At 41.7% G+C, this 12930-nt stretch overlaps 1 long non-coding RNA gene across 2 annotated transcripts; it reads left to right on the top strand.

The window, feature by feature from the left end:
* Positions 1-650: 650 nt before the first annotated feature.
* LOC118172433 lies at positions 651-12555 on the top strand. 2 transcript variants are annotated; one of them, XR_004753696.1, is made up of 3 exons: positions 651-913; positions 1020-1285; positions 3817-5609. It is a non-coding gene; the product is annotated as an uncharacterized LOC118172433 (long non-coding RNA). The 2 variants fall into 2 exon arrangements; XR_004753695.1 differs by lacking the exons at positions 1020-1285; positions 3817-5609 and adding an exon at positions 11173-12555.
* Positions 12556-12930: the final 375 nt, after the last annotated feature.

Below are 12930 nucleotides of genomic sequence, written 5' to 3' on the forward strand. Positions count from 1 at the left end.
TCCATGTGAGGACCAGCAAGGAGATCCTCACAGCCCTTTAGGGAAGGTAGGGGAGAAACACTGACTGGGACTTTGATTCTTTTACACCCCAATTGCTTGGCATTTATAATGGGGAGTCAGTAATCATGGTTCTTGGGAGAGAGGCCAAGTGTGGTCCAGTGTGGCTGGCCTCAGCTGGACTGGCCTTTGTCCCTTGTAGGCCACAGGAAGAGCCAATTTCTGAATCAGGAACAAAGCATTTTTTAGATCACAAATTATTACATGGCAGCTCTGAGGAAAAAAATACCTTTGATCTTCTAGTTAAATCATGATATTAAGACCACTGCAGCAATGTATCCCAGTGGCAACACTTCATCTTCATTCACACCCCTTGGCAGCCCAGCCTTTACACGGGTCGCCAGAGCATCTCTCTGAGGTGTTGACTGTAAAGAAGGAAACCTCCACTGTCCATATCCAAACTTCAGAGTAGTGTTTAAAGCAGGCATAGCAGAGGTAATGGGAAATATATTATTGATTTTATGTATGTAAATAGAGCATAGTCAAGTTGACAATGCCTCTTTAAATAATTGAAAAATCTGCCTCAGCTGACAGTAGCTCACAAGATAACGAGGCTGGTTGTGGAAGAACATGAGTAATTAGAGAGTGGGGATTCTTGCCACATGGAATTGACCCTTGGGGGCTTGAAGAAAGCAGGATTTGTGGCTGCTCTGAAATGCCAGTGGTCTGGTCCAGCATTCCTCTTGTCAATACGAACCTTGTGTTTTTATTGGAAACACGTGTCAAAACAAAACAGTGTTTGAGGCTGCTGCTGAGAGAAGGTGGGCAAGTCCACAGACAGCCAACCTGTTTTTTCTGCTTGTTTCCAAACATACCATGCCACACTGCTCGTCACATTCAAATGGAGGGAAAGATGGTAAGCACCTTCATCATAAATAATTTGTTGCTATATGATAGAAAGTGATCTTACACTACCGATTCTGCTGCTATTCCTTCCTTCATGATGCAATTCCCACTCCAAGAGTTAGAGGGATGAGAGTGACTGTGACATTCTGCTATACCTGATGAGGTCCAAATTGAGAGTTTATATTAGGATTACCCCTTGAAGAAAAGCTATTGCAGCAAGCCAGCTCTGTACTTTTCTGGATGGGCAGTAGAGTGTTTGGAGAAGACCAGCCAGTCATATGTAATACTTCACTCCCTGGGGGCTGCCAAAACACTTTGAAAACATTTCAAGCTATGAACCATGGAACTATTACCTGCATCACAGAAAAGCCAAAGTAAGGAGGTGAGAGTCCTGATTTATAATGATTAAAAAAATAAGTAATTAGGTTTATTAAATTTATTTTTCCTTATTTAAAATTATTTTGTTGGGCTGATGTTAAAAACCTGCCTCTTTTTTGTTCTCTTCCCTCACCCACCTCCTAACATGGTTTTACTTGGTGGGTAAATGAAATGATCTGGGGAGATAAAGAACCCAATTTGTAATGTGCTTTAGGAGCTTTCAGAATGAAAACCAGGGATTGATGCAGTGTGTTTAGTTATGAAGGTCTCAATATTTCTTTCCCTTGATCTACCTGTCCTGCTGTGTTGTCAGATCTTCACAGTCCAGATTTAAGGCAATAATGGTGAAATCTGGAACATGTGATTGCTGTTTAGGCCCCAAACCATCGTATTTCTGGACTGAATCTAAACCTAATTGAAAAGGCAAGTGGATATCTCTAGCAAAATAAAACATGGCTGTCATAGGCTTTACCAAGTTCAGTGTAATACAGAAGAATGTCCTCTGGCATCTATGTTTGGTTTCTGTTTAAAATATAAAATTAAAGACATATTTTCTTCTGATGTAGGTTTTAAGTATGATTTGCAAACCAAAAATAGAACTCACAAGGACTCCAAGGTCTGGCCCTTGTGGTGCCAGGAAATAAGTCTCCTCTCACCTTAATATCATCGCTGCAACTATTTGTGCTTGCCTGCTTACATACCTTATGGGCTGTTTATTCAGTTGTCACCATTCCTCACTGCACCTGTGATCCCTTCATACATATTTCCTATTGTGCTTGAAGAGCTCAGGAAATCAAAACTATTTCCATTGCAATTCCAAAGGATTAAAGCCAAATTTTGGATTGGAGCAGGCTGAGAGGCTTTCCTTTGAGCTCCCCTTCTTCAGTGCTGCCACAAGCAAAAATAGCTTTGAGATGGTCTGTTTGGAAGGCCAAAATGTCCCAAAACTTTCAGGGAAAGAAAAAAAAAATCTATTCCCACCTTCTGAGATCTTTTTTAATCACCAGTTATTTCAGATGTATTTCTCTCAGTATATATCCATTTCCAGTTTAGAAATCACAGAATCGTCTAGGTTGAAAGAGACCTCCAAGATCATCTAGTCCAACCTCTGACCTAACACTAACAATTATTTTTTTAGTCAATACTTCTTTTTGTTAGTTTGAACCACCATGTGACTGGAATAGAAAATAAATTCAATTATTAATTCATTTCACAAGATTAATTGATTCATTCCTCAAGAGAGGTGTCAAAAACAGATGCCCAGTCTAGAAATCCACTTGTTGTGGTCTTTGGCTGATCCCTTTGGTTTCATTTGTGTCTGGTGCATTTTAGTGCCCTCCTTGCTTATGGAGCAAAGACTCTGCTATGAAACAGGCTTATTCAGGAAAAGGTTACTGAGGTGGAAAAAAAAAAAAAAAAAGATAAAAAGATAAAGCAAAAATTCTGGTGATTCTAAAATTAGAGAAAAAGGATCTGATAGCAGGCAAACAGCTCTGGATGGCTCCTTCTGAAGGCCTCATCTGTGAGCTAGGAATTGGCACATGCAGTCCTTGGCTTACAAGGAATTATAAGCACACCCTTCTCGCAGCGGTGGCACAATTGTGTTGAAACTAGGCAGATCTTCTGTGTTTACTATTTGGCAGGTTCTGTGTTTTTGGCTGGCAGCCACGCTGAAATGTGTTTAGTTTTAATTGACAGCCATGGTCAACACTGCAGATCCCAGGTAGGTACTGCTAATCCTGACAAGGCAGGGCAGAAACAGCAGGCTTGCTTTCCAGCTAGCCAGAGACTCTTTGTTTTTAGGAAAGCAATGGCACTTTGCTTCTAGATAGGACCCTTAGGAGCCCAGCGTCCACCTTCATGCTCTGCCCCACTGCCTATTTGTAAGCAGCCCATGGCTTCATGCTGTCAGCTGTTGCAAGAAAATGTTTTCATTATCAACTCTTATGCAAGGGGTAATCAGTGCTAGCAGCCTTGCATGAGAGACCTTATTGGAGCACAGACACCCAGAATTGTTTTGTGTTGTTGTTTTATTTATTTATTTGAGGCTTGTAAGGAAGAACAGTTACACACAAACCTGTAGTTTAAAATATGAACCATTTTAAAAGTGCATATGGTTAGATTTATTTAAGCCCCAGTTTGTGATGGTTTAGATTTTACCTCCTAGTCCTTGTGAGAGAGTTTCAGCCTTGCTGTCGAGAGAGAAGGAGGGTAACAGAACATTTGCAAAAGTAAAAAGAGAAGAATAGCATATGCACAGACTTATGATGGCTTTGGTCATGACATCTAAGCAGAGAGAGCAATGATTTCTGTGAACCACAAAAATGTTAGTTCCAGCTGGCATAAAATTCCATGGAGTAATGCTTGTGACTATCTCTCAGTCCATCTGTCTCTCTGTCTATCAGTTGTGCCTGTATGCTTTATTATTAGTGATGCATTCCTTCTCATGTTATTGTCTTCCTTATAAGATAATTTCTCAAGGGATTCTTTAACTTTCCCCTGAAGTGTCTTACATTTAAAGTGGCTGAATAGCAGAGCTCTGTGGTAAAGGAACTGGTATTGATGGAGAAAAGATTGCACACAACTATCACGGCAATGTGCCTTCAATCAGCGTTTAGGTCTCATCCGTATTAAGAGTTTATGCCTCTGACAAAAAACAGGAAACAACATTGAATTAGATACTACCAAAAGAAGATACTGAAGGAAGAGATTTACTGTGCCAGAATGATGAGAAAATGAATTTTGACGTGTCACCTGGGACTAAATGGGACAATTGTTCTATCTCTGTGCTGTGGATTTCCACCATGACAAAGTAACTCAGATCCTGACACAGAGTCAGTGACAGCTTCAGAATAGGATTTCACTGAGCCACGGTGCTCCCCAGCCTCCAGATACAATTACTGGTAGTACCTCTGCAGAGAGGCATCTTTGGGACAGCCCAGCATTTATGGATTTGGATTGTTTCAGAGAGCTGTGCTTTTAAATCTAGGCAAAGTTGAATAATATCCCCCAGATGCTCATTTTTAATGGGGCTGTGAAATCAAGGTGAGGACCTGGTTGCTCCAAGCTTAACAAAAAGGGATTTCCAAGAGTGAAGTAGCCCTATTTTCTCCTTCAACAGGTCTTTAAGTTGTGCAGCACTCGTTCGTCAGCATCAGACTTTGATTTGGCACTGCTTTGTTGTGCAGATGTAGCAATCACATTCACAAGCCTGGAACTAATTAAAAATGGAATATTTTAGATCAGTCATGGTGAGTGTGGCCAGATTTACAGGGATAATACAAGAGTGCTTGAGGAGCAGACTGATCTAGCTTTTTTAAAACGTTCTTCCTTCAACACTGGTACATTACCTACAGGCCAATTGGGTTGGTCCTTTGCAGCACTATCTTTTATGCACCCTCAGGCTGGTTGAAGTGGAGCTTTAAGGGGACACAGGCGTTTCATGGTTTGCTGCATTCCAGATGTATGGAGAATCATCTTGAAAAATCTGCCTGATAGGACATCACTCTTTTCTTCTTTTTTCCCCTAATTTTTAAAAAGGGTATGGTTGCCAAGCTTATCCATCACTTTAATAAGAGACAATGAGTTAAAGGCAGTGGGAATAGATAAATCAGGAGATCAGGACAAAAACAGGCAAGGAGATAGATATGGGTTCATCTAACCCCATTTGTCTGATAGCCACAGAGCCAGTAGCAGTCTCATCGTAGGTAACACCATTCCATAAAACTTGGAGACCCAAGTGCTTTCCATGAGCCTCTCCAATCCTATGAATTCTGTCTGTGAATGCCTGAGGGGAGGGCTCAACTGCAGACAGCTCCATAGGGTCTCTGGGGAGGAAAAACTATCCACGGAGCAATTACATGCTGGGTCACCATAATTTTCTCCTCGTTCAGCTCACCACTTCCTAGGCTTTGCTGCTCCTGGCTGCCAGCTCTGCACCTGCTCCTTGCTGAGTCAAGCTGGGAAACAAAGAAAAAAACATTTCTTTCTACTGCAGAGTAGTCAGGCTCATTAGGGATGAGTGCTTTTTCCCATTGCACTGCCAACCGGTGTGCCATGACACTGGTCGTACGCCAGTTACACTGCTCATTACAGGCTGATGGCAGCATCAAGTTTCTGTCACCGCTGCTTTGTGTCACCTGCTCACCTCCTGAGCAGCAACTGGCTGCGAGTTCCTGGGGTTGGGATCTCTTCAGCATGTGCAGGCTCTCCGAGGCGCTGTTGTATTAGCTCCTCCTTGGGACACTGCCTCAAGTCAGACAAAGTAATGGCAATACTAAGGCTGTGCTCTAGGTGTTCCTGCTACGGGGAACAGAGAAAGCTTACCTACAGGCTGCCATTCAGCTGTGACAGTCTTTGTGTGATGCCTAGGTGGCAAAGCCACTCACTGGTTGGTTGTATACAGGGGAGTGATTTTTCAGTCTTGGTTTCCTACAAGGAAAGGACATGGTTTAGCGATGGGACTTGGTAGGTCAGGTCTATAGTTGGACTTGACAGTCTTGAAGGTCTTTTCCAGCCTAGATGGTTCTATGAGTCTAAAGTTGATAAACAGAATATTTAGTATCATATAGTGATTCTTTTTTTTCCCCATTTAATACCAAAAGTTAAAAAAAAAAATAACACAACTTGTAGGTGAACTGGTAATGTGCTGACTGCAGGTAGAGGCATGGTGGAGGGGATGTGTGTATCTTTGCTCATTTGTACCCAGCTTTTCACCCCAAGGAACACTGTCACCAAAAGGCCCTGCGTGGTTCTGCTGAGGGTTTCCAGACAATACCCTCATTCAATCACCCTATCTTAGGAAAGAACAATAACAAATCAGCTTTTCTTAAACAAAGAGAGGCACGACTTACAGTCTCTGCAAGGGATTCTTTGCTAGCATGGCTTGTATTACCATTAAAATGATTTAACTGGAACCTCCGCTCGGCAGCATTGTAGGTGACACGTTCCCTAGCTGCGGTATATCCAAACAGATTGTTGTGAGGCCTTGAATAAATATTTTCTAAGTCTAGCTCTGAAGCAATTTACATCAAGCAGCATTTATTTCATGGGTGCTAACTAGTTCTTGTGTATTACTGACAGAGCAGGCAATGTTTTCTATCAAATCTGATGGGTGTAAACAGAATGCCTATTAATAATGTGGCACGGAGCTGACTAAATGCAATATTTATGGCTCATGCATATGAAAGTCTCATAGACAGTTTGCTTATAAAGAGCAAATGAATCCTGCAGTTAATGCTTGAATTTAATAAGAGAACAAGGATAATTCTAAACATTTTTCTACAGGCATACCTATCCACACGCTTTCATTCCTCTTGTATTGTGAATAATTGATGCTTTTGTCAGAATAAGCTGAAGGCAAAGCTCACCAAAGTAGGTCCATACATCGATTTCAAGAGGTTTAGTGCCAAGGCCAATATGATGTAGGAAGAAATTGGACTAAATCATTCAAAACTGAGCAAAAGGAACAAATTCCTAGGGTCCCTGGGTCCCTAGATCTTTTTTTTTTTTTTTTTTTTTTTTTCTTTTAGCATGTGACTGTGTTAAAATCCTGAGTTCATCTATTGATTTCAGTGCTAAGTTTAAACTGCCCTGAAAGGGAACAGGACTAGGTCTTGGCCTGCAGTATGCTAAGCACCTTCAAGCTGGACCCGATCCAAACCCCAGGTCTGCAGAATGGAGATGGAAATTTCATGGAGCTTCAGTTCAAATATTCTTGCTAATTTGTACGAAAGCAAAAGGAGCAGAGTTCTAAAAACAGCTTCTAACTCTCATTTCTACTGGCACGGCTGCTATCGATCGTGTCCAGAAAGAGGCATGGAAAGACACGACAGAACTGGCAACAGTCCTGAACCATGGAGGTTGGATCTCAACCCCAATCCAAACTTTGCCGAAGAACAGGAGATTTTTGTATCTGGAGGTTTGATTTAATCTTTAGTACGTGAATGGAAAATCCGTAGGGCTGGAGGGGGGCTTCTCAATGGGTAAGATCTGGATGTTGGATCTGGGATGACTAGCTTGGTCAGAAACCTGGTGAGAGGGTGGCCTCAGCAGCATCTGCTGGGGAGTGGAGGGGTCTCCAGCCATAGGAACCAGCAAGGCAAAGGATATTCCCAGTGCTCCCAAACACGGCTCAGCTCAAATGTCTCCTCTAGCTTTTTTCCAGAACATTCACTCTTTTTGGTTGTTCAGTCATCTGGAGCAGGTATAGTACTTAAAGTGATTCACAAATGCTCCCATGAATTGCCTGGAAACTTTAGTCAGCACAAAGGTTTTGGTCAAATTGTGATTAATGAGTTTGGTTAAATTGTGATTAATTATTTTTTTTTAGTTATTATTTTTATGAGTTGCAAACCCTATGAACTCTCCTAGCTTTTGTTTTCAACCAGATGTTGCACCTAGAAGTGAAAACAATTTTACTATTTGTTGGTTTTAGTTTGAAGTTCTTCAGTCTCTCCAGTCAAGAAACCAAATTTTTATTGTGTGGTTGAGCCAACTAGTATAATCTAAATTATTAAAATCAACTAACAAAAATATCATACTGTACAATTTGTAAAAAGACAACAGCTTGGCAAACATTTGTCCAAACTGTTTAGTAAATATGTTCCAGTAATGAGTGGTTTAGCAGGAAACAGGAGAGAAAAGACCACAAATAAAATCAATATTATTATAAATATTATTTGCCACAAGTAATTTGAAAACCTCTGTTTTCATCCAAAACATTTGCTTTAAATTATATGCTGACATATTCTGGAAATAACTATGATAGACTATTTTTAAAGTAACAGTACACAAAGGATTTTTTTCTTTATGTTCTTTTTCACATTGACAGTTTCTGGTTTCTGACGTGCTAAAATAGACTCGGATAAGGATTTGTGTGTGTGTGTGTGTGTGTAGTCACTTTTATTTATTTATTTTCTGTTTTGGACTTCAGAATTGTGTGCTTTGGGGAGCAGGTGGTTTCCAGCACTTGAAGAGATCTGCATGTTAAATGAGTTATGATTTGCTTTGCAGGGAAGTATTGCTACATGTATTTTCATGAAATTCCTTTCAGGCATCTTCTTGGGTTCACTTCCAAAATGTTATGAAAAAGTGATTTGCTTTCAGAAAGGAATTGCTCAGCTAAAAATAATAAATATGTTACAGCTAATGTGGAAACTAAATATGTCAGAGGTGATGTGGAAAACATCAGAGCAGAATGAGCTGAAAGGATAAATGATCTCAAAAAGGAGTCAAATGAAGCCACTGCAGAAAATCCAAATTTTACCAGAGTCAGGACAGTTTGGAAACCACAGATGAAAGATCCCTGCTTCCTGCGTAGGCTTCAGGAGAACCCAGATGCTTTCTGTGGCTTGAGAGAATGAGTTGGTTGCTGCCCGGACAACGCATCCTCACACTGCCCATTTCTGGGCTGGGGACCCATATGGCAGTGGTGTCCCAAGTCTTGCAGCCCCATCAGAAGGAAGCCAGCATGGATGCTTGTGCAAAGTGGGAATGCCATGTTCTTGTAGTTTTGGTGGCAAACACACAACCTTATTCAAGGTTTTGTGAAACCTTATTCAACATTTTGTGAAAATGCAAACCAAGAGCTGCAATTTCATCACCACCCCGTGTAACTGGCTGACAGTTCTGGCCACATCAGCATACTGTATTTGTACTGCAGGAGGTCCCTCATGGCCAGGTGCACTGTCATACGTGTATACTGTTTTCCTGGTTTTACCACCAGATATATTGGCTGAAGGCTGAATGACAGCTCAGATGGGTGTCATCGCTGCCTTTAGAAGCATTCATCTTACTAGACCTCTCAGATCAATTCTCCAGTTTGGTTACTGAAATGAAAATTAAACATCCTACCCACCAGGAAAACTAATTTGAAGATACATTTTTAACCCCAGAGCAATCTTTTACCTGCAAACTTAATTGTATTCCTTTAAGAAGATGTAATTAAGTATCCTCATGGCAGACCATCAGTTTTTACAAAGCATCTCTACAGCAGATAGACATCATTACTAATACAATTCGTGGAGGTGCAGGCAGGAAAATAAATTGGTTGTCATTGGGACATCATCAATATAATGAACGTCTGACGTAGACTGTTTGTTTCAGATGGAGCAGACATAGATGAGGGGAAAAATTGTTAATAAGAACAGCAGACACGACGTTGCAGACTATAGCTGTCTCATGAAATGTGATTTGCTGCCAGCACATCGCAGTAAGGAAAGTCTGGTTGACCTGTGAATAGATGAGAAAAATAAAGGGAAGAGACACTTTCAGGTATGTCCTGTGAAGCTCTGCTGAATCACAGAATTTGAATCTTTGACTTTTTTATTGCATCTCAGTAGTTACTTTCATTTCAGGCAGGAAATTGGTAGTTTGCCTGGCTTTTATTTCCATTTACCACTACAGCAAAAATGAACCTTTGATTTTTTGGAACTATACCGTTTCCGAGAGAAATCAGTAGCTAACATTGTCATGCAGACACATACAAACCAGAGCTGGTTCACATTTTGCAAAGCCTTCAGGGGAATTTTGACATGCAGAATGAATACCCAAATGCCCTAGGCTGCCTCGGGGATTTCCGGCAGCGTCTGCAGGATGCTGGGGAAAAATTCCAGTGTTGAAAACAGCTGAAAAAGTTCCATGATAGTGTCCCAGCTCAGCACTCTTTAGTCTCGCTCATCTTACATGGATTTAAGCATGTGTTTGTTGTTAAGGGTAGATGCTAAGTTCAAGAGGAACCCTGTCCTTTCCAAGCAGGACCATAACTCCTCTTCTGACTCATGAATCATTTGGGAAGCGAACCTAATTTCTTTCAAGCGTTTTCTTCCAATATTTGTTAACAAGTTCAGACAGTGTACACTCTTTGATTAAATTCCTATTCATTTTACATGATGGGTGATCTAAATCACACAATATACTTTCCTTTCTCTGTTTTCAATGACTGAAACACGATGACGGAGAAATTTTTCACTTTTTTTTTGTTTGCTTGCAAAATCTTTGAATGAAGGGTTGCTCATTTCAAAGGGTTTAGTGAAGGGATTTACGAACATACACAGATCCAAGTTTGTCAGGATGTGTGTGTGCTAAAACCCCACAAGTCAGAGCAAACTGCAAGAAACCATACCATTAGAGAGCATCCTTATGCAACGAGAGCCACTTATTGCTCCATCCTCACCTTGAGCTGATCAGGAAGCATAAATAATAAATTTATCCTCATGAAATTCCTTTGGCTGGAAAAAAAGCACAGTAGACAGCATAAAATCTTATGTGTAACCTGAAAGAGATAGCCAAACCTCAACAGGATCAAAAGTTCAGGTAAACATCCTAACACTCAGATACTAACCTGAATGCTGTCCAAACCCATCCCGGCCATCTGGGCCTGTATTATTAACCTAGTAGTGTCAAGTGAAATGGTTTTCTCACAAGGTTTCTGATGCTTCCTGCTGTTTGACAGGCAGGAAATACCATCAGAAGAGCCTTTCTTGCTGTAGTTCATCATGTGCAGTACGAGGGGGAATCAGGAAGTGCAGAGGCAGTGCAAAAATGAGAAACAGTGTGCCGGGCTTGGGGGCAGGGCAGATGGGATATCATGGAGGAAAGTTAACCAGGTTTGCTGATGCCACCGGAACAGGTCACTTTGGAGAGGCACCAGAACACACAGGAGCAGGCTGGGCAATGATGTTTCCCCATCATTAAGGAGCATAGATGGATGAGGAGCTACGTTGAAATGAGAAGCTGCAAAGCTCTATGCAGATCTAAAACCAATTCTCCTTGTAACGATCCTAAATCAGTAACATTAATCTTGATGCTGTTGTCGCTCCGCACTGTATCTGGCATCCTGGAAAGGCTCATCATCTGTTGATTTTTATTTATTTATTTTTTCTTTTACAGGGTTCTAATTAAACACTGGGCTACCTGCTAGCCTACACTGCATCGCCTCATTGCTCCTGGGTGACAGGACAGCAGGGCTTGTCCCTGATGACATATTCAATGGTGTATGGCTGTGCTGTTTTACTGCAGCATAAGCAAATGGAGAATTCTTTGTGTGCAAGTCTGAGGCTGCATATACATGTGTGTGAACTCTCTAAAAGCAAACAACTGGCCTTTATAAAGCCAAATTCCAAGCAAGTAACCAGCTCAGCAGCTGTGAAAGGTGTCTCTGTGCTTCATTGTTGATAAAAATGCAACCCACAGTGACTCAAACCTCAGGATGTGGTGGGAAGCTGAGAAGAAAAGAAAGAAAGAGAGTGGGGGAGAACGGGAAAAAAAAAAAAAAAAAAAACCTTCTCAGGATGAGGAGTTCAGACACGCCAGATTTCTTTGGCGCAGACGTTGCTGTCATGAGCCTCACAGACGTTTAACGTTTGTTTCCCTGCTTGCTTTTCACTTGGCACCAAGGGTGTAGCGAAGATTTTGAAAACAGTATGGCAAAGTGTTTTAAAGAGCAAGACTGGCCTGCAAGTGCCATAAACAGCATCTCTTTCATATGCTACAAGTAAATATCACAGGCAGGAACCCAGCGTACGAGGGCTGTCACAGATCTGTCATTACCCTGCATCTGCTCCCTGTGACCAAAACATTGATGATCATTTCCCTTTCTCCTCTCCGCTCCAGCCCCTTCTTGAATGCCTCTGGGAAAGCAGAAGGCAGCTGCCTGAAGGACAGGGACTTGGTGTGTGGAAAGGGAAATCTAGTTTGGAAGCTGAATACTAAAAGTAGGCATCGATTTCCTATCAGAGAAGTGAAGTGTTCAAATTTGCTGTGTTGCTTTCGCTTGAAAGGCATTTACCCAGGCATCAGGACTACTATATGTGCAGTGTTCAGATGAGATTAAGCTTTTGGACTTGTTCTGAGGCCCAAAATTTACTCCACCAGCTCCAGCCACGTGGACTAGGCACAGCTTTTTCCCGAAGCAGCAGAAATGGCTTGAAGCTTGGTGGCCTCAGTCTTTCTGCTGTGATGCTGTTGTCAGATATTTAGCTACACGAGCACCATATCATGCATGAGGGGGGAATGAAGCTATCCCATCACAGATAACATCTAACTAGCAGAACAGATCTTTTTCCTATTGAACATATGTTTCCTTCACTTGCAGTGAAAGAGGAGTGCAGCCACAATAAGAATGAGCTGAGAGCAGAGCAATGTAAGGGTTGAAGAAAACAAGAAACTGAGAAAACTGTGTGAAGGCTGTATGGGCTTGTCTCTAGCATTTACTAAGGGAATAATACAGGATCTCCTGTCAGGTCTAATCAACCTTTTGAGTTGACAGTTGCTGATTCAGCAGTGAGACACAGTGCCTGTTCTCCAGAGGAAGATTTAGGAGCTTAACCTGAGTTTCCGCGGCACTGATTTTCACATTGCTGATGACTGTGAATCCAGGGGATACTCAAACAAGGAACATAAAAGGTAACTAAGAAAAACAAGTCTATTCTCAGTAGACTTAGGTTGCTACACCTCCTTGATCAGGGCATTACAGAGCCCCATGAATGGAGGAGGATTGGAAATGAATGCTCTGTTGTCAGTGAAGAGAGGTTAGGCTTCAAAGGCTTGTTTGGAGCAGGAGCCAAACCAAGCTGCTCCACATCATCATCACTGATGATGCCAGCAGTGGGAGCTCAGTGTCCCTGGGGTAAGGTCTGCCTCTGGGAA

Source organism: Oxyura jamaicensis, chromosome 10 (assembly GCF_011077185.1).
Source record: "Oxyura jamaicensis isolate SHBP4307 breed ruddy duck chromosome 10, BPBGC_Ojam_1.0, whole genome shotgun sequence".
In the NCBI taxonomy this organism is placed as follows: Eukaryota; Metazoa; Chordata; class Aves; order Anseriformes; family Anatidae; genus Oxyura; species Oxyura jamaicensis.